Source organism: Sprattus sprattus (genome assembly GCF_963457725.1).
Source record: "Sprattus sprattus genome assembly, chromosome: 7".
NCBI classification, from domain to species: domain Eukaryota; kingdom Metazoa; phylum Chordata; class Actinopteri; order Clupeiformes; family Clupeidae; genus Sprattus; species Sprattus sprattus.
In genome coordinates this window covers 30,249,462-30,274,345 of record NC_137926.1, presented here as the reverse complement: position 1 = coordinate 30,274,345, position 24,884 = coordinate 30,249,462, and the positions used below count along the sequence as shown (strand labels likewise).

The following is a 24,884-nucleotide window of genomic DNA, read 5'->3' as shown; positions in this document are numbered from 1 at the left end:
AAAAAAAAAAAAAAAAAAAAAGGTCCTAGTAAGAATTCTGATTAGGTCGTTTGAAAATGGACAGCCTCAATTGAATGTTTGGGTTGGGTCATGACCTACATTTCAATACAAAACTATCATGTTCTGCACTTGTTTGAGAGGTGAGTTGGAAGTCTGCATTGCAACCACGCACTCACGATGATTGTTTTATGCAGTTATGGACTTGTCATCTCTCTCCTTCTCTCTCTCTCTCTCTCTCTCTCTCTCTCTCTCTTTCTCCCCCTCCCTCCCCAGAGGATCCCTCTCTGTCAGGGGGAGGCTTCTGCCCCACGCAATCAATGCCTTGGCCATCCACTTAAGCGTTACAGGACGGGAAACGTTTGAATATCTATGGCCTCACCAAGGTACATTTCTGTCTGTTGTGGCCGTCGTGTCAGCAATATCTTAATCTACGTTTAACCAATATCGGTGTGACATTGTCTTAAAAACACTAAGACATAACTGGACACGTTCTGTCAAATTCCGGCCCGTGGGAGCACACAAAATCCTTAGTGTATGTCAGTCATACATTGGTACTCCTACGGTGTGACTCCACGCGACGAGAAGATCTAAAAAGTCCGGTAAGTAAACGTTTAGACTTCTTTCTTTCTGAACTTGGAATGGAGGCATGTGCGTTTACGAAACTACTCATTATTCTGTCATAGCCCATGACAACGACAAAAAAGTGTATTTTAAAATGAACCGAATCTAAGAAAATTATAACTATCGCGGTTTCTACCACCTCACACTCAGTCTTGAAACTTGCGCAGACTTCTGACAGTTTATATTCGAATTCAAGTTTTATTTTGTAGAACGTACAGTAGGCTAGGCTATTTACCTCTCATCATGTGCGATTCTTAATAAGATAGTTAGAATCATAAAGAAGAACTTATTAAGTTCCATTCTACAGGATGCACTTGGGAAATATCCACTTGTAGGAAATATATAAGTAAGTCGGTCCGACGTTTTGCTTGCTTCCATAGGAGGCAGTTTCAAGTTTGTCCACATAGCGGTACTATACAATAAAAATGCCATGCGCTCTGGTCGCCACATCAAGTGAACAGAGTTGTAAGACTTTCTGTAAAGTTCTGTTCAAGTGTCGGGTTGCCTTTTTCAGTGCGCAGGAGTTCGGTGGACTGGACACATAGCCTACTTTAAAGAAATAGGCCATAATCGCAATGGAAAAATCCTGTTTCATAGTCTGGGCTATCTCTCTCACTTAGCTAACTTTCGTCTGGGTCGTGCGATTGACCCTCAAGAATGCGTGAGCCATAAATTAAATAAAGCTCCCATTCTGAAGTGGATCAATTCCTTTGACAACGCGCATATCCATCCCACTGCGGACAAAACTGCAACTGGACAAAGGCAACTGAAGTAAGTTTACCAAGCTTAAGATACTTTAACATAGTTTCTTCAGATTTTGAATGTTTCGTGGAAAGGACTTTTTGTGTTTTGGAGTTATTCTCCCATGCTTTCAAGACTGGTGTCAGTTGAATTGGGTCAAGATATATGCCCGTGTCAGCCTGTTACCTGTGACAGGCATAAAGTATGTCGGGGTAACAATGATCAAACACGTGGGCAGGCAAAATAATTAGTGGGCAAAGCAGGTCAAACAACGTGTATCGGTCCCTGATATCTTGACGTCAGTGTTGTGAAGTTCATCGTGAGGATAGAAGCGATGATGTAAATTATGTTTTTCTGTGACAGGGTATGAGAGGACAGGGACCGGGGAAAGTGTTGCTTTGCAGAATTTTGTCTGGGTTACGAAGATACGGCTTTACTTCAAGGGTGTTTCCCCTAAATTAGGCACTCCTGCAATCTCAGATAACGCTCACACTTGTGCGCTGCTCGCGGCGATATACTTGCATGGAACCTTCTGACACGGGCCATCCCTACGAATAGTGCAAGTGCACTAGGGGGTATTGAAAGTGTTGTCTTTAAAGGTGATGTTACTATCAGTGAAAACATATATCCAATATTTCACAGTCAACGTCCATCTTCCATTAAAACGGAATAATAACATTAGATGGGATACGATTTTGTCACAACATGACACCAAATCTGATAAAACATCAGTCTTTCTTTCGTGGAAATAAGATGTAACATTTTCATTCTATTAATAATTCCATGAGAATAGTTAGAGAACACGAGTAGGTAAACCAGTTAAGCCTTGAAAAACAATCCACGAGCGCCATCATCCAACAGTGTCTCGTTGGAAGTTGATCGCGTATGGCATTTTGTTTTGAGCTCTTGCCGAGTTGCAGTTCCCACATAAGGTAAAGTGTCTCACTGAGAACCGTCCTTGTCCAAATGGCAGTTTTAAAATTAGACTGCCCATTCAGCACATTGTTTGACTTGCTACTCGGAGATGTAGCCTACTGTCTGAGACTCCTTCTCCACTCTTGCCAGGACCAAGTTACTTTAAGCTTATTGTTTCGCCTCTTTTCCTTCAAAGTATTTTTCGTTCCTTTATCTGAGTTTAGATGTTTCTTATTAAACACTTGCATATGTTAATTGATCCGAACGACATTTATTCAATAACGAACCTATTTTATTTTGTTTTATTTTTCTCGGTTGCACTATTCCACTGAAGTTGGTGTAGTCTGAAAATGTTTAAATTAGTGCTATTTAATTGACAGTGCGTCTGGAAAAAAATAGTGACTCAATATTTTTGTTCAAAAATGACCCTAAAGAGATTTGTATCCATGAATAATACAAGATTGCAAGATTGTCCTGTGCAAGATTGTCCTGTGAAATTATTTCATTGCACTCTTTTTTTCTATAAATATTTTGTTGAAATGAATGCTGAAAGAATTATAGATATGGTGCACACCATATTTTAATAATTTTACTGACTGATGTGGCCTCTGAGAAGAAGAAAGATAATTGAAGTTTATGCCAAACTAAAGATAGAATAGGAATTAACAATCTCATCCTCTAACACTTGGTGTAAGATGGTTTATAGCACATACTGTATATATCTGCTTATGTGTATGATATATATGTGCCTGCTAAATATTATGGATATTATATATTTATGCTTGCTAAATATTAAGGATATGACAGATATGTGTCAATAGAATGAGAAGCACCTCTTACATTGCACAAAGACAAGCCCTTCTAAATCTTCAGCATCAATCAAGGTGCAATGAAGTTGTTGAGCCACAGTCTAGGATTTTTGTTTCACTGTAACTTTGCTTTTTATGCTTCATGAAGTGAATATTTTTCCTATTTCTAAAAAAGCTCTTTGTTTATTTATCTGTGTTTTGTGGTCTGGGGTCTGGGCATGACAAGGCACACAACGTATGGAGAGATATCCCTATATGATGTAAGATATGCTTTAGTAACTGTGAGTTTTAGCATTGTTCAGCCATTGATGATTAAATGGCTGAATTTATAAAATTGTAAAGGTAGTTATGTTCTGTTTGGTCCCTCACTAAGGTAAGGTTTGTTTTTTTGCAGGATGAGCAGTCAGTTTGCTGTATAGCGTATGGTTGCTCTGGAGCCTGGTAGCCTTAAAGAGCATACTTTGTTGAAAAGGGCAAGGGTGCAGTTTTTTAGTTTAAAAAAGCATAATAATCGTATGATCATTACTATTATTTGTCATCTACGTGATCTATGCTCTCTGTGTCTATTCGTCTCTCACGATTTGCTCCTTGATGAACCGTGTTTACAACATTCACACTCCTTAAATTGTTATTGCAATGGACAAAAGATTTAAGAGATTTGAAAGACAAAGACAATCTATTCCAAGGAGAAGAACATGTTAGACAGCTGTCCACTGGAACAGAACATCTATTGGTGTGTACCCGAATAATTTGCAAAGATCAGCAAAAATTCTTGACTTATGTGCATAGTGTGGGTATCTCCATCTCTTGGACTGTCTGTGGCTCATGTTCCACATGAACTGTTGTAGGTCTTTATGAAAACACACTGATACAGGTCAGTGCGTGTAGATGAAGTTTGAGGAATTGCATTATTACGTTATCATTTCTGGTCAGGAGTCAGAAGGAGGTGATAGGGAGTCTGAAACAGCTTTTTGTTTGGAGAGTTGCACACAGTATTAATGCTTCTTTGCCTTTTTAGTTGTGGTCACTTGAATGAGTCATTATAAATATGACTTGGATATTCAGTGCAACGTTATAGAATCACTCTCAACACTTTTCACTGCATTTGCAGCAGCTCAGCCAGCAATGCCAAAGGCCAGTGCCACATGTCCACATTCATCACTGAACTGCCTTTGCTGGTTTCCTCTTATCCGTGCATGGAATTTCCATTATCCCAGCTTTAATAGTGTGGTTGTAGAGAGCGCATCACCATGAAGACTTAATTCCATTTTGTACTTTCTCCATCCGCAAAATCTTAGCGTGGCAGAGCTGCAGAGAAGCAGACACTTGGGCGTGGGAGAGCAGGACTGGTTTGATCAGCTATGTCCAGGTGGGACTCAGTGGTAAACTGCTGTGCTCTGATGGTTTGTCTGCCTGTTCACTCTTAACGATTGTTGGTGGGGCGTCAGCACAGCTGACAGTCGGCTGACAGTTCCACTCACGAGGCCTTCCACCTGTCAGTCAAAAGTAAATCACACTTCTTGCAACAGTAGCAGGTCCTTTGTCAGTTAAAGCAGTGGTAGGCATTAACTGATGGCTTGTTTTTAACAAGCTAGCAATTCTTTAAAACCCTTCCCTTTCCTAGTGAGTCATCATCTGTCTAAATGCCCATTTTGTTTTTTAACTCTAATGTTACTATTAGTATTGTTAAATTATAACAGTTCAGTTCATATTGTATCGTAATGTCTTGACTGCAATCCTTGACATGTTTGAGAAATTCAAGATGCAACAGGTGTTAATGGTCCAACACGTGGTCAACAGAAGGTCAAAAAACTCACAACCAATTGAACATAGTGTTGCCCTGGCAGTTGTCATTTTGCTACTCTGCACATTGATCCATTCAGTGCTCAACAAATGAACTGGTAGTTAAAGACCATTTCTTTTGTAGAAAGGAAAGATTTTGTTATTTGAAGTTGAATTTGAAATTAATTCCTTTCGAAAAAACACGAGAGACATTTACAACCAAGGAGCCACAGGTTTTTCTTCTCTGGCTGGGTTAAACATACTTTTTATGAAGACATGCGAGTTTCCTGAAAGAAAACCAAACAGTGAATAACTAGGAGCCAGGACTATACTGATGTAATGTTATTGTATTGAAAAGGCCCCTTAAAACAGTATTATAACATATAACATCTTGAAGGTTGGAGTATGTTCTTTCCTGCCTGTATAAAACTGAAGAATAGAAAACAACATGGAAATTGCTTTTAATGCGGTGGAAAAAGGTTGTGGTTATGCCTCCCAGGAAGAGTCTTCTTGGCAATCTGGAGAAGGCTACCACAGGAGCCTGTCCCCCCCCCCCCCCCCCCCCCTCTGTAAATGAACTCCTGTCACGGGTCTTCTCAGTCTATGAGAGAAGAGGCTCTGTATGTTTGGTGGCAGCTCTGAGGGGTGGCCCACCCATTTGTCCATCTGGAACAGGCTCCTGTTCAGGCATCAAGACCCGCATGTGCAGAAAGGGGAGGGCAGATCCCTCCACCGGCTCATGGCCTGTGGTTAGAGGCATGAGCGATGGAGGCAGTCTCTTCATGCACTCAAGGAAGCTGATTGGTTAGCAAGCCTTTTTTATGGTGGGAGGGTGTTTCGGCGGCTTGCGGTTCACTGCATAGCTTCTAATCAAACTGTCATCATTTTGGACTTAAGGGATGGCCCAACCCAGTGTGCTGTTGGTGTGGAAAAGGGGGAGAAACCCCCAAAGCAGTGAAATTTTGATTTCATTTTTCCTCTCCTCCCCTGAATAAACTCAGTGCAACACACTGTTTGCTGTGTAGCTTCATCCACTATACGCTTGTACTCAACAATATTGAAGGTTAACGGCATCAGTATGTCTTGGAGTATGTTCATCAAATGTAATTATTATTCTTTAAGAACCCATGGAACAAATGCTTCACAGTCAAAAACACAAACATAGTTTTTAACTGTTTTGTACTGACCTTGTAAAACTCTTAATCAGAATCCAGATGCAAATTATGGTAGATTATTGAATAGAGACTTTAATGAAAGGACTGCACAATGAGACAGATGGTCAGGAAGAATATACATCAAATGTTAATCAGATGATAAAAATCTTCAGAATCTGCCAGAATCTGAACATTCCACACCAAATCCTATTAAAGACGTGATGAAGCAACACAGTTAAGATACATACACAGCCGTGGGAATGTCCTCTATCAACCCCACTCTTACTAGTGCTTAAATATGGACACATTTTGATTTAATCGACAGCTGTGTGTACGTGTGGATGCTTTTCAGCCCACAGTGGCCTTCGTCCTCAGATAGTGGTCACTGTTCTGCCGTGTGTGCTGAAGATGACCACAGCAGGATGAAAAATATCATTCAAGCATCTGCCTATGAAGTGTCCAAAGTAGTTTGTTTAGGGCTGATCATATTTGAAATTTCAACCCCAACACAGGGCTACAGTGCCTATGATGTCATTATTATACAGAAACCTTTTTATGAAACTGAGCATTCTTTATTAAATGTATAAGCATGAACAGATGGTATCTCTCTTCGATTCTGCAACCGGCAATTTACTTACTTTCATGTCCTGAGTGATTCAGTCAGAGTTTCAAGAGATGTGCAAGCATGATATTTGACCGAACAGTATCAAGAATGATTTTTTTTGTCTGCATTTTTGTAACATGCCTCTTTGTCTTTTTCATCATTCGTTCAGTAGGACATTCAGACATAAAATTGTGCCTTTTAGGTTTTAAGGCAGATTTAATAGAAGAGACAGAAATTGATATTCTTAAGGCCCGCATCTTCCCTCTGGACCCTTGAGAACGTGTAACTGCATTTTTTTTCACCATAACAGTTTGAAATAGTTGAGATGATAGAATGGTTTGAGTGGTAATATCCAGATTATTTGCTTGCCGAACGGCCACTATATATCTCACTGTTATTTAAACACTGGCAGGCTACAAGGTACATCCAGTTACCTCCGCTAAGTGTTGGGAACGTCTCGGGATGAATACATGCCTTCCTTTAGTTGATAGATCACTCCTTAATATATATATTTTTTTCTTTAAATCACAAAAATGTTCTTCGACTGATGTCTCAAATGTTTCTTTTATCACAAGATGAAGAGATTCCAAAAAGGAAGAAGAACACATTGAGAGATAAGAGAGCATGAGATAAACAGGGTGAAACAGAGTGAGAGAGATGAAGTGAGAGATGGAGATTGGAGAGATGGAGTGAAAAATAGAGATTGGAGAGATGGAGTGAGAGGTAGAGATTGGAGAGATGGAGTGAGAGGTAGAGATTGGAGAGATGGAGTGAGAGGTAGAGATTGGAGAGATGGAGTGAGAGATGGAGATTGGAGAGATGGAGTGAGAAATAGAGCTTTGAGAGATGGAGTGAGAGGTAGAGCTTTGAGAGATGGAGTGAGAGGTAGAGATTGGAGAGATGGAGTGAGAGATGGAGATTGGAGAGATGGAGTGAGAAATAGAGCTTTGAGAGATGGAGTGAGAGGTAGAGATTGGAGAGATTGAGTGAGAGATAGAGATGGAGTGAGAAATAGAGATTGGAGAGATGGAGTGAGATATAGAGCTTAAATAGATGGAGTGAGATATGGAGTGAAAGATAGAGCTCAGAGAAATGGAGTAAGAGATAGAGTTAAGAGAGATGGAGTGAGATAGAGCTTCGAGAGATGGAGTGAGATAGCTGTGAGGTAGAGGCAGTGAGAGAGTGACACAGATGCCTCTCCTGGCTCCTCTGGGTCAGACAGCAGATTGTAGATGCTATGATATGACAAACAGTAGTGGTTGTTGAGCCCTGGAGGTATTTATTTTGGATGGCACTCCTGGGCAGTAATGAGAACCATATGTCTGGTTGCCTGAGGAGCATTAGAGATCGCCCATGTGACCCACCTGTCGGGCGTTCAGCACCCATAATGCTAACCTCATGTCCCTATCTCTTGGAAAGCCTTCAGCTTTCAGACCCAGCGAGCCTTTTCATGTTTAACAGGAGCACACACTGGGAGGGGACTGGAGGGCAAAAGAATGTCAAACCTCAGAAAAGGTGAATGGGTTTCCCCCATTCTCCCCCACTATTGGCTTATCACCACAACAATACTTTACAATATTACACTCAAGGATGTTCTAACTGGCAAAATAGTCACATATGTAACTGACCCAGACAGTGGTGAAGGGATGATCTGATTTCTTGTAGAATAGTGGTTCTGGCTAAAATCATATTTCTTTACCTAGTCATGGCCACAAAACTGATCTGTCGTGTTGTTCCTTTTAATGATACTAAATCAGAAGAAATAAAATAAATAGTTGTTAATCATACCATATTTTCACCATTGTTGCTTGAAACATAATAATTGGCTATTTATTACTGATCTATTTCACTGGTTCTGAATGGTCAGAATGCCATGGTTGAAACATCTCACTGATTCTATCTTTGTAATATTGTAATCTTGGTAATGAGTGACATGGAAGAGAAGATGCTCTTGTGGGTCTATGCATGTCTTCAGTGTTGTGTTTGTGCCTCCGCACGGTGTGGACACAGCTGGACACAGAATTGAATAGAGGCTTGCAGTAGTTGTCTCCCCCACAACTTCATGCAGGAGACTTTGTTCCTCCACACAAGATCTGCTTCAGATGTGCAGACTGCTCTTCACCAACCCCCTTCTCACACCGGAGCCACGGCCTCCCCACTCCCTGAGCCATGCTGAGTTGTCTGGACCTGCCACTTATGTCTCCATCCTGTCTGTGAACTAGGTGAACAAGTTTTTCCTGGGATGGTGCTTCATTTGTCATGAACAGTCTGCCTACCAACCTGTCATCTGTCCACTCTCATATACTCTATTGTAATATACTTACCACTTATTTTGACACAACGTGTCAGATTCTCCCATGAGCCTATTTCTGAGAAAGCAAGAAAGGTCATTTAGAAAAATCTGTTGTGTTCCCCGCATCTAATGGGCATCCATATGTTCATGTTTACAGAAAGGGTGCATGGATGTATTTTAAAGACTATCTACTGTAATGCATGCACTGTTAAAAGGCATCACCCTGTAAGCAAAATTACGTCCCCTAGACGTCCTGTAATGGTCTCTGAACGTTCTAAAAACGTAAATGTGTATGGTTCCCGTGACAACTTTAGGACGTTTTGCACGACGTTCCAAGACCGTCCCGAGGACGTTGCGGTGACAACTGGGAAACGTTTTCTATAGGTCCTGGGGACGTTATGCAGGACGTTGCAAGCACCTCCCGAGGGCATTGCGGTTACGTCTGGGGAACGTGTTTCTATAGGTCCTGGGGACGTTCTGCAGGAAGTTGCAAGAACGTCCTGAGGGCATTGTGGTGACATCTGGGAAACGTGTTTTAGACGTCCTGGGTACGTTATTCAAAGATGCACCGCGGACGTAGCAGGCAAGACCGTTTTTGCTGAGCTAAATGAAGAAAATAAAATAATAATAGATCGCGGAGCCGTCATTTTGCTTACAGGGCGCACAAACACACAAGTTCATTTATATTACACAATTCATATGATATGCATAGACACACACACACACACGATTACAAACTTGATTGCGGGCATGGGAATTGAACCGTAAACCTTCCTATTACTAAACCAGATCGCTACCCACTGTACTAACACTGTCTGATTACTATTGTGTCAGTTTAGCACGTTTATCACAGTGTGAGACAGCCAACAAACTTAGTCTTTTTTTCCGAGGGTTTGAGGAAAAGCATATTGTAGCAATCTCAGTCACTACGCATTGAGGGTTTACCGTAATGATTCCTTTTTTAATTAACATCCATGGCACATCACGGACGTGCGGGCAGGGAGGCAGAATAACTAGCCAAACTAAGAATGATGAAATAAAATATATATGAATGCTTCTTTACTGATCTGTGCTATAAATGTAATGTCTGCATGATTCCAATACAATGCATACATAGGAAGGTGACCAAGTGTCTAGCTTTAACATATTGAGCTTTCCACAGGCCTTCAAAGATGCTGCAACAGAACGAAGAGCTCACCGGTCAAATTGTCTGATTGGAATTTCTTTAAAAATTCCGTCTCGCAAACACAATCTGGATTTGACAACAATCCTAATATTTAGGCCTGTAAAGCAAACGTGCACTGCCCTTATTATGTTTTAAAGGAACAGGCTAATCTGCCGTTAGAAAGTTATTAAACAACACGCATATGCTGCATTTTAAATAAAGCGCAAACCCTCGGTTTCAAACGAGGAGCGAACTGAGTGAGAAGGATCCAACATGGCCAAGCAGACTAGCCTTAAAAGCTTTTTTTCAGAGGACAAACACAACTGATGAGGGTAAACCTTCTGACGAGGATGAACCTGTAATACCTGCAGTGTTGCGCGTTTCCTTTTATTATACTGTCTGCCGTGTGTGAGCGCGCCGAAGAGCCGAGAGCTGTATTGCAGACAGAGATTTTGAAAAATTATAGCACTCGCAGCATATTGAAAATTGGAGTTGTGAACTTAGTTCAAATTTTTTAATTATGAACAATGAACTGAGCAAGTTCATGTAGAAAGTGAACTTTCCAAACACTGAATACCTGAAGCCTAGATGTTCGAACAGCATCACCAGAGAAAAAGCTGAAATGTCGGGCGTTTATGTCGTTATGGAGTGACAAGTTCTCTTGGTTCAGGTGCGAGGTAATTGATAGTCACAGTAAAATGATCTGTTAGCACTGCGAAAAGGCGACGCAAAGGATTCACAAGAGGGTCGAATAATTTAAGAATCTCTGCTCTCATTGAACAGAGCAATGACCATGTTGCGGCGCTCATTTTAACGCCACAGCAGGTTGCGATTAAAGGCCACTTATTGACGCGCATCAGACATAAATGTTTTGTTTCCCATTGTAAACTTAGGAAAATAAACATGTTGCATTCTAAACTACCTGATTATGTTATTATTTAAGCTATGCAGGCCGTCAGTTTTCTTCAATAGGCTAATTTAGAAGCAGAAATAGGCTATATCATTAAAATGTCGGGCAAATGAAAAAAACATTTCTCTAGCGGAACTTCTGGTTCAGAGAGGACCATCAGAGGACGTCAAGGGGACGTTTTGGAAGGACCGAATGCGAATGTCCCGCAGAGAACCACAGGTAAAGGTTAGGGGGACGTTTTTAAAGGACGTCCTGGGGACTTATGCTGAGAGACCAAATAAGAAAGTTCCCTAAAAGTCCGTTTTAAGGCTCATGTGAACGTCACGCAGAGGACCTGCATGCAGGTAAAGGTTATGGGGACGTTTTTAAAGGACGTCCTGGGGACGTGTGCTAACAGACCAAATTATAAGGTTCCCTAATAGTCCGTTTTAAGGCTCATGCGAACGTCACGCAGAGGACCTGCAGGTAAAGGTTACGGGACGTTTTTAAAGGATGTCCTGGGGACGTGTGCTGAGTGACCAAATTATAACGTTCCTTAATAGTCCGTTTTAAGGCTCATGCGAACGTCACGCAGAGGACCTGCAGGTAAAGGTTACGGGACGTTTTTAAAGGATGTCCTGGGGACGTGTGCTGAGTGAACAAATTATAACGTTCCTTAATAGTCCGTTTTAAGGCTCATGCGAACGTCACGCAGAGGACCTGCAGGTAAAGGTTACGGGACCTTTTTAAAGGACGTCCTGGGGACGTGTGCTGAGTGACCAAATTATAACGTTCCTTAATAGTCCGTTTTAAGGCTCATGCGAACGTCACGCAGAGGACCTGCAGGTAAAGGTTACGGGGACGTTTTTAAATGACGTCCTGGGAAGGTGTGCTGAGTGACCAAATTATAACGTTCCTTAATAGTCCGTTTTAAGGCTCATGCGAACGTCACGCAGAGGACCTGCAGGTAAAGGTTACGGGGACGTTTTTAAATGACGTCCTGGGGAGGTGTGCTGACAGACCAAATTATAAGGTTCCCTAAAAGTCTGATTTAAGACTCATGCGAACGTCACAGAAGGACCAAACGTAGACTTGCTACGAACGTCAAAAACGTTCTGGTAACGTCCTCTAGTGAACGTTGTGGCGGGGACCAATTGGGGACGATTGGGGACCTTGCGAATGTGCTGTTAACGTCCTGGGGACGTTCCCTGTTTGCGGGGCATTCCCAAGTAAATCAAAACTTACATAGAAAGTTATGCCAGACAAAATCAATTATTTAGTTAAATATTTGATGGTCACTGCTTTAAATATGTAATGAAATACTAGAATGTGCCCTTACATTCCTTGTTCAGTGGGCTCTTAAAGAAGTTTTCAATGCTTCTCGCGTTTTACGTTTTCAATTTCAATTTTCAATCACTGTTTGCCAATTTATCGATTAGTATTTTATTATCTTATTTCTTGCCCCAGTGGAAGCTATGAGTTCATTTTGGCTGATCTCAATTAGCACTTCATATGGATGCTGTTTTGTGATGTTAGTTAAAACTGCAGAATGTGGTTGAAAGTTGACCTTTTTTCCCCAAAAATGTCATGATCCTAAAAAGGATTACTTATAATATTATAAAACCCAGTAACCCACTGTAGCACACAACTGTGTTTTCAGTGCAAAGTCCCCAGTTTCATTCACACAGGTTCTCAGCTCTTCCCACCACAACCCGGTCAGTGTGTGGGGAAAATAGTCATAAGTGCATAACCTAAAAAGGAAATCAGACAAATGGAATTGGTCGTGTAGGCATTCCTGTGTTTTACTTTGACCAGTTATACTGGGAGTTGTGTCTCTCTTCAGCTATTTGGTCAACCCACCTAAATCTTAAGGCTCAACATGGGTATCTGCAACTGGTATAAGCAGATTATGTAATCAGACTCTTCTTTCATAGCCTTATTTATATTTTTGCACTTGCATGGGGCCTATGCTTTCACACCTACATGACCTTGAAAGGCCAGTGCTGGTGCCCCCCTTATGATCTTATAGTGCAGGGAACACAGAGGGGTCAGAAAAAAAAAAAACATTTAGAAGTTGAGATAGTATGAGTAGACTCTGTGGCAGGAAGTACAACTGTGGTGTGACCCACTGAGCTGAAGTCATGAACAAAGCATAGGATGCTCAGAAAGTCGCAGCTCATAAATTTGCAGCATGACTATGACTGACAAACATCTAATCTGGTCACATGTGCATCTCAGAAAGTCTGTCTCTAAACTCAAACAAATCTGCCACTCTGTAAAGCTTGCTCTTCTGTTACCCCCATTTGAGCTGCATGACCCATTAGACAGCTGTTCCCAGAACAGGACTGCAGGGTCAAGTACCATAGCCCCACCACAGAACCACCTGTTCCACTGCAATAATGTACATGTCATGTCAACTCCCTCTCCCCCTTTTTCCTCCACACACAGAATGTTTATGTGTCATACCTTTTCAGTGCTCTACTCCTGGCTTTTTACATGACATCCAAATGACCCATGCTGAATAATCTCAAAATGCACATTACAATTGTTACTCATCAGGCATTTACACATCAGATTGAGTAAGCTCTCAGGTTGACTTGTGAACTGGCATTGAGCCACGTCACGTTCAGAGATCAAGCAGAAAGGAGACTTATACCAAAGACGTGCTTTCTCATGCGGTGTGGTGACAGTGGCCTCAGTTTCTCATGCATGCAGTGACGTGTCTGTGCATTCCAAGCTCTCTCACAAACCAAAGAAAGACAGCAAAGGACAAGGGGAGCAATCTCCACTCGGCATTCATGCTGCTCTCATGCTGAAGGCATATTTCTGGATTGGAACAGCCTGTTCATGTTTGATGTGTGCATTTATTCTGTGGAGCTTATGAATTGCCCTTAAGTGATTACCAAATGTTATTACCTCTTGGTTTGGGTGAGGCTGCTTGTGTGTAGCTTGTAGCCACATGCCCCAAACTCTTTGTTTCCCATTAAGACAACACCACATCAATGTACTATACACATATACCAGTCTTCCTACTGTTGGCTTTTATTGCAAGTGCTGCCTAGATCTTTATCCAGAAAGTCATTAAATCCTTGTGCATGGTAACTGGCAATCTGAATACAACATGCAGTAGCTGCAGAAGCTATGGTTACTTTTCCATTACTTAATGAATGCATCACATAAGGAGGATCCCATCGTAATCTTTTGCAGCTTGCTTTGAGACATCCTTATGAAGTTCACCACTTTTATTCTTAGAGTCAGCATCAGCAATCCACTTTGTGGATGTGGCAAAAATTCTTTCTTTTTATGAATGCGACCTTTGAGTTTTGGGGTTGCTCCACACTGGGATGTCATTGAGGCCCTGCCCTCAAAGTAATGCCCTCTCTTTGACCTTGTGCAGCTAGTAAACAGGTACCATTTCATGGCTGTTAGAGGAAGCCTGAAATGACTAAATATCCTCCTGTCCTGGGTTTCTGTGTGTACATGAGCATCTGTGTGTGTGTCTCTGTGTGTGCATGTTTTAGCTGTGTCGTGAGAGTCTACAGAATGCTCTAACAGCTGTGCAGTGCTCTGATTGGGTGGCTGCCATCACTAAATAACCCAATGATATGCTGAATTTGTCACCCCTGAGAGAATACTGGTCTTTGTCTTTGCAGGAGTGCTTTGTTTTGCAACTCAGGGCACCTGGGCAGGAAAACATTATTTAGTTCACTGATGTAGGTTAGCAGTCAGGAGCTGACCTTTCACCTTGTGATAGGTGAATACTATGAATAGCAAATTGCATTGGTATTAAGTTAGTTTGAACTGAATTTATTTTTGTCCAAAGGAATTGAGAGTAAGCTAAAGGACACATGCAGGTCCGCCAAGAGACTGGATCAGTAGGTGCTTTCAGACAAAAGGGCAATTCATAACTTTAATTGTAGGAATCACAGTAGGAGTGGTCCTCCTGAAGGACAATGAAAAGGGTCGCTCATGATGGTCTGTTGAATACAACCTCAGGCTGGTCATTCAGGTTCAAACATGGCATTTATAGTGATTTCACTAAGCATAAAGAGGTAAGTCTTGACTTGTGGTCTGTGGAACTCTGACCAAGCAATTTTTCCCTCTGTTCACTCTTGATGGATTTATGCGTGTGTGTGGTCTGTTAAAACTTTCAGAACTTTTCAAAGACAGTGAAACCCCATTTACATGAAGCCTAGATTCACTGAATAGGGTTCATTTTTCACACAAATCGAATCTTTTAATTTCGTAAAGACGGAGCCTGGTAACGAGAGATTTGCGTAAAAACGGAGCCACCAGATTGTTGAACAGGCTGTAGTACATTCCCCACGCCTGTGGGTGGCGCTTTAGCGCTCCTACATACAACTGAAAAAACGTGAAAAACGTAGAAGAAAAGACTAAACAGCACACGGTTAAACACATTACACAAGACATGCAAGCTCCAATTAGCAACATTACATTATGGTGGTTAATAAAATCAGTGGTCAGACTAAAGGTTATGCGAAAATGAATTATATTTTCTATTGATAATAAAAAGTTTGGAACAGTACAACATGACATGGCTGTCATCCCATTTCCCATGAGGCTTTGCTCGCTGGCCAATTAATATTTGTGGTCATGAAAGTTATGTAACGTCTGAATAAAAAGAATTAGATCAAGATAGGAGGCTAAACAAAAATCAGTAGGCTGGATTAATGAGAGTGAATTCGAGACCCAGTCTATGTAAATGGAGAACAAGTGATATATATATTGGTTGGAGATCGCAAAGCGATCACGTGGGTCAATGACGTCATCAGGTTGCGTGAATCCGTGCAGACGAACACCAGCCCCCGTACTGATTCAAATCTACTCACTTTCTACCCCCGATTCAGATCGTTGCGGATACCGTGTGCGGATAGAGAGTGTTCGTCTAAATGATAGGGCTATCTGTATTCTGAACTTTACGGACGCAGACAAACTACACTTCGTCTGTACATGGCATGAGTGTAAACTCTCAGCTCTCCATTGGCTGTGTATGACCCTGGTTCTAACAGAAGACAAAGATGTACCACTTAGCGTAGAGCATAGTTTGTCTCTCTCCCTGGAAGTAATATTTCTGTAATATTCCCTTTCTGTAATATTTCTTCAAACACAGTACCTGGGTTATGTATCTACTAGGTTTCATCCTAGGCAGATGGAAGACTCATTACCTTCTTGGATTAGATATTGTCATTCCTGACGATGACACTCTATTTTTAAGGCTTGTAAAGTTATTTATCTTTTTATATTCAATCAATCTTGATGAAACATTGTACAACAGTACAACAGTACATGTTGCATGTTCATTGCATTGCATTATGAACTGAAGGTTCTCTCCTTTTTTCAGGTCACATTCATGTGTGCGAAACTATCCAACCAGTGAGACATTAATGCAGGGACAAAGATAAAGCTATGTGAGTAGACATGACATTTTTCTCAACATTTTGACATAGTGAAATTTGTCATATGTGTCAAATGTTGGCGAATGTACCAATTAGTGCTGTCAGTTTAACGCGTTATTAACGGCATTAACGCAAGGCCATTTTAACGCCGTTAATTTTTTTTATCGCGCGATAAACGCTTTAATAATAAAAGGTTTTTTTTATTTTTTTCACTTTAGGCTGGGTCCTTGTTTATCGGAAAATGTGTATTTTATAATTTTATTTTGTACCGTCCTGTTTGGCAATGTTGTTATTCAATAAAATAAAACATGCGATTATAACTACTTACTGGCTGAGAGTGAGGTCATGCAGGTAAATATCAGACAGAGGCCGTAACGTATCGACCGAGCGATAGCGAGGTTGATGCGGCGGGGCCGAAGTCTGATGTACCTGCATGACCGAACGGTCGAGGTTAGTAAGTTGTTTATTATATGGCATTTAAGCTCTTTTTTAATTTTGAAAATAAATGGTAATTGTAAATAGAAAACATGTCGTTTTGTTCAGCTCTCAAGTCTTCTCACGACACAGTGTTTCAGGTGTTGCCTAGCAAACAATGACTTGCTAACTTCAAGTTACAAAGATCAATAGAAAAGTAGAAAACGGACAACAGGGCTCAGCATAAATGGCTTTAATTTACACAAGGTTTTCAAACTACAGTAGTCAAGTCTTCATCATCACTTTCAATTACACATTTTCGCTGCTTCTGAATTGTACTGACCTGTACTAAGTCCTATAAAGTATTACCCGATATCAAAATGTTCGCGAATTTTTGAGTCTTTATTCTTCAACTGTCATGTTACCACGACATTCGACTGGTTTCCTGTTCTTAGATAATTTCATAATAGGAGTCCTGATTCTATCAATACATGCTCATGGCTGTTGATATATCGCTAATTTTTAAGGATGTAATGTTTAGTACTTGGTACATGGTATCACTCATTTTTAAGATTGATGGGGTGTGCAATAACAATACTTATCAGACCGCAGACCGGCTAGAGCGTCAATACGCGGCTGGCATGACTACCCATTAGTCAATCAGAATGCTCGTACTGTCGTTGCCATATAATAAATACATTTACGATTAATCGCGATTCATTTTGAGTTAACTATGACAAAAATGCGATTAATCGCGATTAAATATTTTAATCGTTTGACAGCACTAGTACCAATATGTTCTATGTATACGGATTATATATGTCGTGTTTAAAGTAAATTCAACTTTCAGTACATTTCCTGCGTGGTTGATGCCATATTTGGAATTTGGCCTTGATTTGAGGGGGGCCTCACGTCACCACACAAAGGGACACAGTCATATGGATTGAAAGGGTTTATATCATATAAAGATATTCATATTCCGTTACACCGATTCAGAATTAGCGGGCAAATCTTGTCACCCATGTCAAAACACTTGCATATTAGCGTGTGATGGTCTGTGTCTGTCTATGAGACGGTGTCAAATGTTAACTGCGTTAGAGCTCGCTGACATCTGATCTTCATTAAGTTGGGAACACATTGCAATCATTTATGTTGCACTGAACTTTACAAAAGTGGAAACTTAATGGCAATGCTGGCATGGCTGGTAAGGGAGCAGGCTGTATGTGTTTAGTAGGATCAGATGGTCAAGGCCATTGCCCTTATCCCTTAGAAACACTTGATCTCTGGAATCATGCCTGGTATTCACATGTTCTACCTCTAAAAATGACCATAAATGTACTACATATATATGTTGGACACCATACACAGTGTGCCTTTAACCTCTCTCTTTTGTATGAAGTACAGACTCTTTAGTGACTCTGACCATAAAGAATTATAGAACAGGGAGGAGGCATCTTATTTCCATGTAATGTACTGTTGGATGGGGTAGTAGAAGATGTACGTTTGTAAGTCATTCACTTCACCAAAGAAGCTTTGCATGTGTCTTTTTTAGAGTAAGGCATATTTCTCTTTCCCCCATAAAAGTCAGAAATAGATGCTTCATATCTTATGCTATTCATCTGTGCAAGCTATCTCCATCTACTGGCCCAGCAGATTGTAAGGCAGGGAGCAGACATCTTCGTCTCAGGCCTCAGCTTCATGGCAACATAGCTTCTTATGTCTGTGTTGGGAGATGGAGACAAGCATACTGTCATACACCACAAAAACAGTCTGTACTCACTACCTGTGAGAAAGGGGTTGCTCACTTAGAGCTTCGATTTAAACTGACTGAAATGGAGCGGGCCTCCTCTGTCCCAAGTCTCACTCATCAGTTTGGGTGTAAGTCTCCCCTCCCCATACATATCTACACACTTGTCATCAGAGCCATGTTTGTTTGGGAAATGATTGTAAATAAATTCACAAATGCAAATCTCCAAGGCATCCTTGTGGTATCATAGCACCTAGACCACCTCATACGCGAGTGAAAAGGATCTCGGCCCCAGAGACGTTTGGTTCCATAAGCAGACGGCTGGGCTCTCGTGTGTCACATGCTGTGGTGGTTGAACATAGCATCTAGTTCAGTGGTATTCAAACATTGCTTGGCAAAGACCCCCATACAACTGATGGAGTGCTTTTCCCCAGCGCCACCCTCCACCCCCCACCGCAACACACAGACACACACACACGCACGCACGCACACACGCACGCACGCACGCACGCACGCACGCACACACACACACACACACACACACACACACACACACACACACACACACACACACACACACACACACACACACACACACATACACACATGGTAGAATAGGAATAGGAATAGGAAGGTAGAATAACCGGGGTAGGATCTAAGTACCGTAATATATATCCATGTTTACTGTATATACTGATAAGGAATCAACAGCTGTACCTGTGAAATGATGTTCAGTAGAAACAGGGCTTAGTGTGTTGTTCAAAGGTGTGTTACACTTTTGAATAGGAGAGGATTTTATGTTTATACAGGCTAGATGTACAGTGGCAGAGCGGTGTGTGTTACTGTTTAACCAGATCCACCCTATGCATCCCTCCCTCTTTTAATTTGTATTCATCCTAGAAATGTGGCCTGCTCTACATATGATCCCCTTGCTTCGCCTCTTTAGTGTGGTGAAGAGGAGAGCGAGCATCTCGGTGGCTTACTCACTTTTTCCCCCGGCGGCGTCCAAACCGCACCTTCTGCTACTTCCTTGAGATGATCAGTTGTCTCAATTCTATTACCACTGTGGGTTTGGAGGGGATTCTCTGGCAGTGATGTCAAAGCAAAAGAAAGAGAGAGAGAAATGTTCAAATGCTATAGAAAGGAGCAATAAAGGGCTAGGATTATGAAAAATATAGTATTGAGGGAATTAAATAGGAAGGCTCAGTTTTCCCTTATCCAAGTGCTGAGTCAAAATAGAGTTTTCAGACCAGTCAGACCAGTCCCACAGAGCCATATCATTATACCCAGAATGGTGCTCTGGCAGTCTGGACACCTCAAATGCTCTATGCCTGAGGCCTCGCCATCGTGTTGTCTGATCCCCCGTTCGCTCAAAATGTTGGGTTATCCACTTCCTGTGTGTGAGTCAGTGTCTGAATCTGTTTTATACCCTAATGTTGTATTTATGGGGAAAGCTGTTTCTGCTCGTCCGTGATAATCTGAGTCCCGGCCAAGATCTGGCTGGTTTGGCGCTGACGCTCTGTGGTTGCAGCTGGGTCTCTTCTCTGAGCAGGGAGCCGTCTCCTCGGAAGAACACACACTGCTTAGGACGAGCCAGTCGTGCAATCCAGGGATCTGCGGGGAGTGCGCTGGGATCCCACAAGAGTGCTTCTTTTGACTGTTGCAAAGACACGCAAGCAGGTGTGCCTGTTGGTGCGAGTGTCTGTGTGTTGTTTTGACAGTCACTGAGTTTAGTTCCGGTGTTGGAGCTGAACTGAAATTGTCTTTGTCAGAGTGAAATTTGCCTGTATGTGTGTGTAGTCTGTGTGTGTGAGTGAGTGTGTGTGTGTGTGTGTGTGTGTGTGTGTGTGTGTGTGTGTGTGTGTGTGTGTGTGTGTGTGTGTGTGTGTGTGTGTGTGTGTGTGTGTGTGTGTGTGTGTGTGTGTGTGTGTGTGTGTGGGTGTGTGTGGGTGTGTGTGCATGTTCTGTAGGTTGTGGAATAACTGTGACGCTGAAAAACATCACTAAAATCATGTATGAACGTATTTTTTACACATGTAATGTGTTTAGACCATGGCCTGACCCTGCCTATGCTTACTTGCCAAAAAAAGAACACCGTCACACCGCCCATGCTCTTTCCTCATGCAGTCGTCTTTTGCTCTTTTCGTGCCCCATATCCCTGTTATAGAATGCTTGAGTGTTGACCTTAATGAATTCCCGTTGAATTTGGCTGCCCCTGTGCTTTGCCATCTAATCATTTAAGTAGAACTGAGCCTAATTGAGGTCTGTTCCATGATTAGAGTTTTGTCAGCTTGTTACGGACCAGCTTGAGTGTAATCCAATAAAAGGCCTTTGTGGCCCATGCTAAGGACGGGCTAGGATCCAACAGCAAGTCATTGGGAATGATCTCAGGACCTTTGGGAATGATGATTGTATGCCATACTTGTATTCTTTACATCAAAGTATTTGCATGATTATACTTGGGTTCCATTGTTTCAATGTTGTAACTTACTGTCTCAGTCTGGCACAGTTTGTTGTCCAATAGTGTGGTTTGTCTTTTACCACTCCTGACCTCAGCTGATCTGATGTACTGTAGCATCGTGATGCTTGATATGGACAAATCTGAGATTCTGACAATCTTCTTTTGTTCCTCGGCCAACTGTTTACAACAAGTTAACTGGATCTTTCCACCGCTAATCCACATCCTCCCCTATGTGTCAACTTTGATTAGGCAAGATGTGTTCAGTGTTTAAGCAAGCTTGTGAGCTAGTGGGAGGGAAAGAAATAGAGAGTCAGACAGAGAGTGATAGAGAATGGAGAGAAGGAGAAAGGGAGTGGCATGGGCTGGAACTTCTTGGCTGTTTTACAGGTAAATCTCTCATTGTCTTTTTAATCTCTAGAATTAAGGTGGTTTTCAATGCAAAATTTCTGTGGTTCTTCTATTGTTTGTCAACTGCCTTTGTCCAAAGACAAGTAAAGACACCAAGTCAAATGGTTCGTACACGTTAAAGAATTATACTTATTGTCTCAGTGATGTGACTGTGCAAAGCTGTTGTATGACACCAAAAGCAATGCAAGTGTTACCAGCCAGTGAGATGAGAGAAAATTCATGAGGGAAGCTTTGCCATAACATCTTTTCCCTTTTTCTTCCTCGGGGTCATTCTGTTTTTCCTCCCAGTTCAGTAGTGGTCATGGTGCTTTCTGCTAACTTTAGAACAGCTAAGATTAGTGTTAAAGGAAAAACGGCTCAACTTATCCAAAGTCTTTAAACTATCCCCACAGTACTCAACCGTAACTCTGACCACCGTAACATGTTCTGTTGAGCTTCTGTTTAGCTTGAGTATTGAATTTTTATGTTAATGACTAGGACGTTCATAATCGGACAACCTTAATTTTTATACTAGAAGATGGATCTGGCCATAACCTTTTAGTCAACAGACTGTCTGTCCATTCATTTTCTCCTGGCCATTCACACTTAGGTACAATATGCTCTACCAATGACCATTGCTTTGCCATTTAGGGCTATTTATTTATACACAATCAGTCAAAGAAATTGTGGCGTAACTGGTTCATGCAACCACTAATACGATTATTTGTGATATCTGCTCCCTCTCTCTCTTTCTTCTCTCCGTGTGTGTAGTGACTTGCCAAGCTGAAAAAAGGGCATTTGTGGGGGGCTAGTCATTATATTTGTTCAATTTTTAAAAACAACAGTGAGGTCTGGTAGGGAGTCCTCTAATGCATCTGTGTCCATTGAGCTAAAGGTGGCTCTCTCTATGGGTAAATGGACAACACAGGATCATCTTAAAAGGGTAAGCACAGTTGCCCTAGTAACTCCAGCCACCACCTGTGGTGGAATAGTGGATTTTTCTGCCAGACTGAGTTGTTGCTGGGTTTTTTTGTGTATGCAATAGAGCTACAGCAACAAGATGAGATGACATAGTCCTTATCCTTCATGCACTCAGAAGAATCCTCAGCTTCTTTAGTTTGGATAGAATAGGTGAGAAAGAAACACACAATAGAGTGTCTTAGAGAACAGGCCTGTTATAGTGCTTATGAACTTAGACAAGTATGACAGAGGAAAATCAATGAACAGGTTATAGCATACACAACACTATCGGATCATGGCTTAGACAGGAGGATAATGATCTCTGTAACATTTCATGTGCATGAAGCTTTGTACAATTAAAACGGGGGTTCATACAGGTATTCATTTCCGACGTGTTTTCTTTCCATGTATATTTAGTGGTATGGAATTTCAAAAGATGTGGAAAGAAAGGTACTGAATTCCACTTCTGATTAACAATGGTGTGTGAAGTTAGGACATTTAGGGCCTTTACATTGAACAGAATGGTCTGGCCCACTGCTGACAATGAGTACTTTGTGCTAGTGGGATCGACCTGTAACCTTAAGCATACCTCTTTCAAAGGGGTGTGTGTGTGTGTGTGTGTGTGTGTGTGTGTGTGTCAAGGCAGGGCTTCGGTGAAAAGGCCAACTGTGTTAAGAAGAACAATGATTTCTCTCACACTTTTCTTTTCAGAAATGTTTGCTCCAAGGTGTTAAAATACACCGTGTGTGTGCTGTCCATTCATGCATGTGCGTCCATATGTTTGGGTTAGCATGTGAGGGAGTGTGTGTGTGTGTGTGTTTTAGTGAAGGGGGTGTATGTGTCAAGACAAGACTCCTGTGATATAACAGCATGTGTGTATTTCATGTTGCTTGGCTGTAGTATGGTGCGCTCCTGTCGGCGCTCATCTGGCGCTGAACAAACAGACACTGAGTTGTAATTGCAGATTTGACAGCAGGAGCTGCTGTGACATGCAGATGTGCCTCAGGGAGGAAAACAAATGCTTATAGCGAAAAGAAAATGGGGAGCAGTTCCCTAAGTCTCTCTCTCTCTCTCCCTCCAAACCCAGTGACTCACCTTATTGCCTCCCTGATTTCCCCTCACACTCACATACAGTATATGCTGTATGATTCACTTCATATCAGTGAGCTAAAGGTGAGCTAGAGATTTAGAGAAGTGGCTGCACAGTAGTCCTAAGCCTCTGGCTGCATTTCTCTGAACTTCTGTGAAGTCCATTGGATTAATCATATGTTAGAAGAAGCATGCCTCTTTCCACTGATGCTCAGCTTTTTATAAAATGATAAAGCTATTCAGTCTTGCACAGTCGTAATATTTCTCCAAAAGCTTTTCTTAAACTAGTGTGCTGGGCTTTTGACCACATTTCATACAGCCTCACCACTTTACTTCCTCCATGACTGTGATGTGACGAGTACACATTATTGTCATGACATATGATTAAGGGAATTTGTTAGAAAGTGGACAAGCTCTTTAAGATGTTTACACATCAGAGAATATTCCAGCAAACTTCAGTGCTCGAAACCCCACTTAAAACCAGAGAAATAAAGACTGCCTTGATATATTTTATATACCTGATTTTAAGTAAAGTATATCTTTACAAAGGAACTTTTTGTCTCTTCAATGTAATAGTTTACCTAAACTGTTTCATGCTCAATGGATTGTGGGAATTGTAGTCATCTTCATGTTTAATGTCAGGTTAATAGGATTGGACCTGTTTACACCACCTGCTTTGTTATGGCGAGGTCATTCACCAAGCTTACACTTGTGTAATGAGATTATTTACATGTTTAAGTGCCACAGTCATGACCCTGCAAACAGTGTCTGTGAGGAGGCCAAGTCAGCGTTCAGGCTGTCTATGCTCTGTGGAAAAGTTCTGTATTCATTAAGTGGGACTAAGAGTGAATGTCGTCATCCTTAGACCAGAGGAATGAAAACTGACAAATAGAGGAATAATGATGACAGCTGAAATACTGTATGTATTTCAGTATGTGCTCCATCACACACCATATACAGTATACTAATTCAAATCATAAGGCCACAACTCATTTCTGTCACCACATAGCTTTTACTGACACATATCCACCGTAAATACCTTTAATAGAGATCTGAGAGAGACACTGTATGCAGAGTGTCTAAGTTGATCAAATGTATGACTTCGGTATTGTTTTGATTGATAGAGGTTATTGTGATTTGTTGCAGCGTTACAAAGACGGCCTTTGTCTAGAGTAGCAGGGTTGGAAACCTAGAACGAGATTACAAGATCATTTTACACATTTTTTTTCTGGTTGGGCCTAACCTATGTCAGCAGCTGGATGCAATCCCTGGGAAGGAAGAAGGGGAGACTCGGACAGAAAGGGAGTCAGATAGACAGACAGACAGACAGAAAGAGAGGCAGATGGACAGAAAGGCAATCAGGGAAACAGAGGTGTGACAGGTTTATGAGTGGTTAGGAAGGAGTGCATTATTTGTGCCAAGTTGTTCCTGTAGTG

At 41.5% G+C, this 24,884-nt stretch overlaps 1 protein-coding gene across 8 annotated transcripts in view; it reads left to right on the top strand.

Moving 5' to 3' along the window:
- The first annotated feature begins 333 nt into the window (after positions 1-333).
- The window catches only part of LOC308368129 (transcription factor SOX-6-like), a 77,242-nt gene continuing 52,691 nt past the window's right edge, over positions 334-24,884 (top strand). For 4 of the 8 annotated variants that reach the window (XM_080842214.1, XM_080842213.1, XM_080842212.1 and 1 more), the window contains exons 1-2: positions 334-599; positions 16,336-16,402. The gene's annotated coding sequence lies outside the window, so the exon portion shown is untranslated. Of the gene's footprint in view, positions 600-1,122; positions 1,393-16,335; positions 16,403-24,884 lie in introns of those variants that run through there. The other 4 variants (XM_080842211.1, XM_080842209.1, XM_080842210.1 and 1 more) reach the window with 4 other exon arrangements.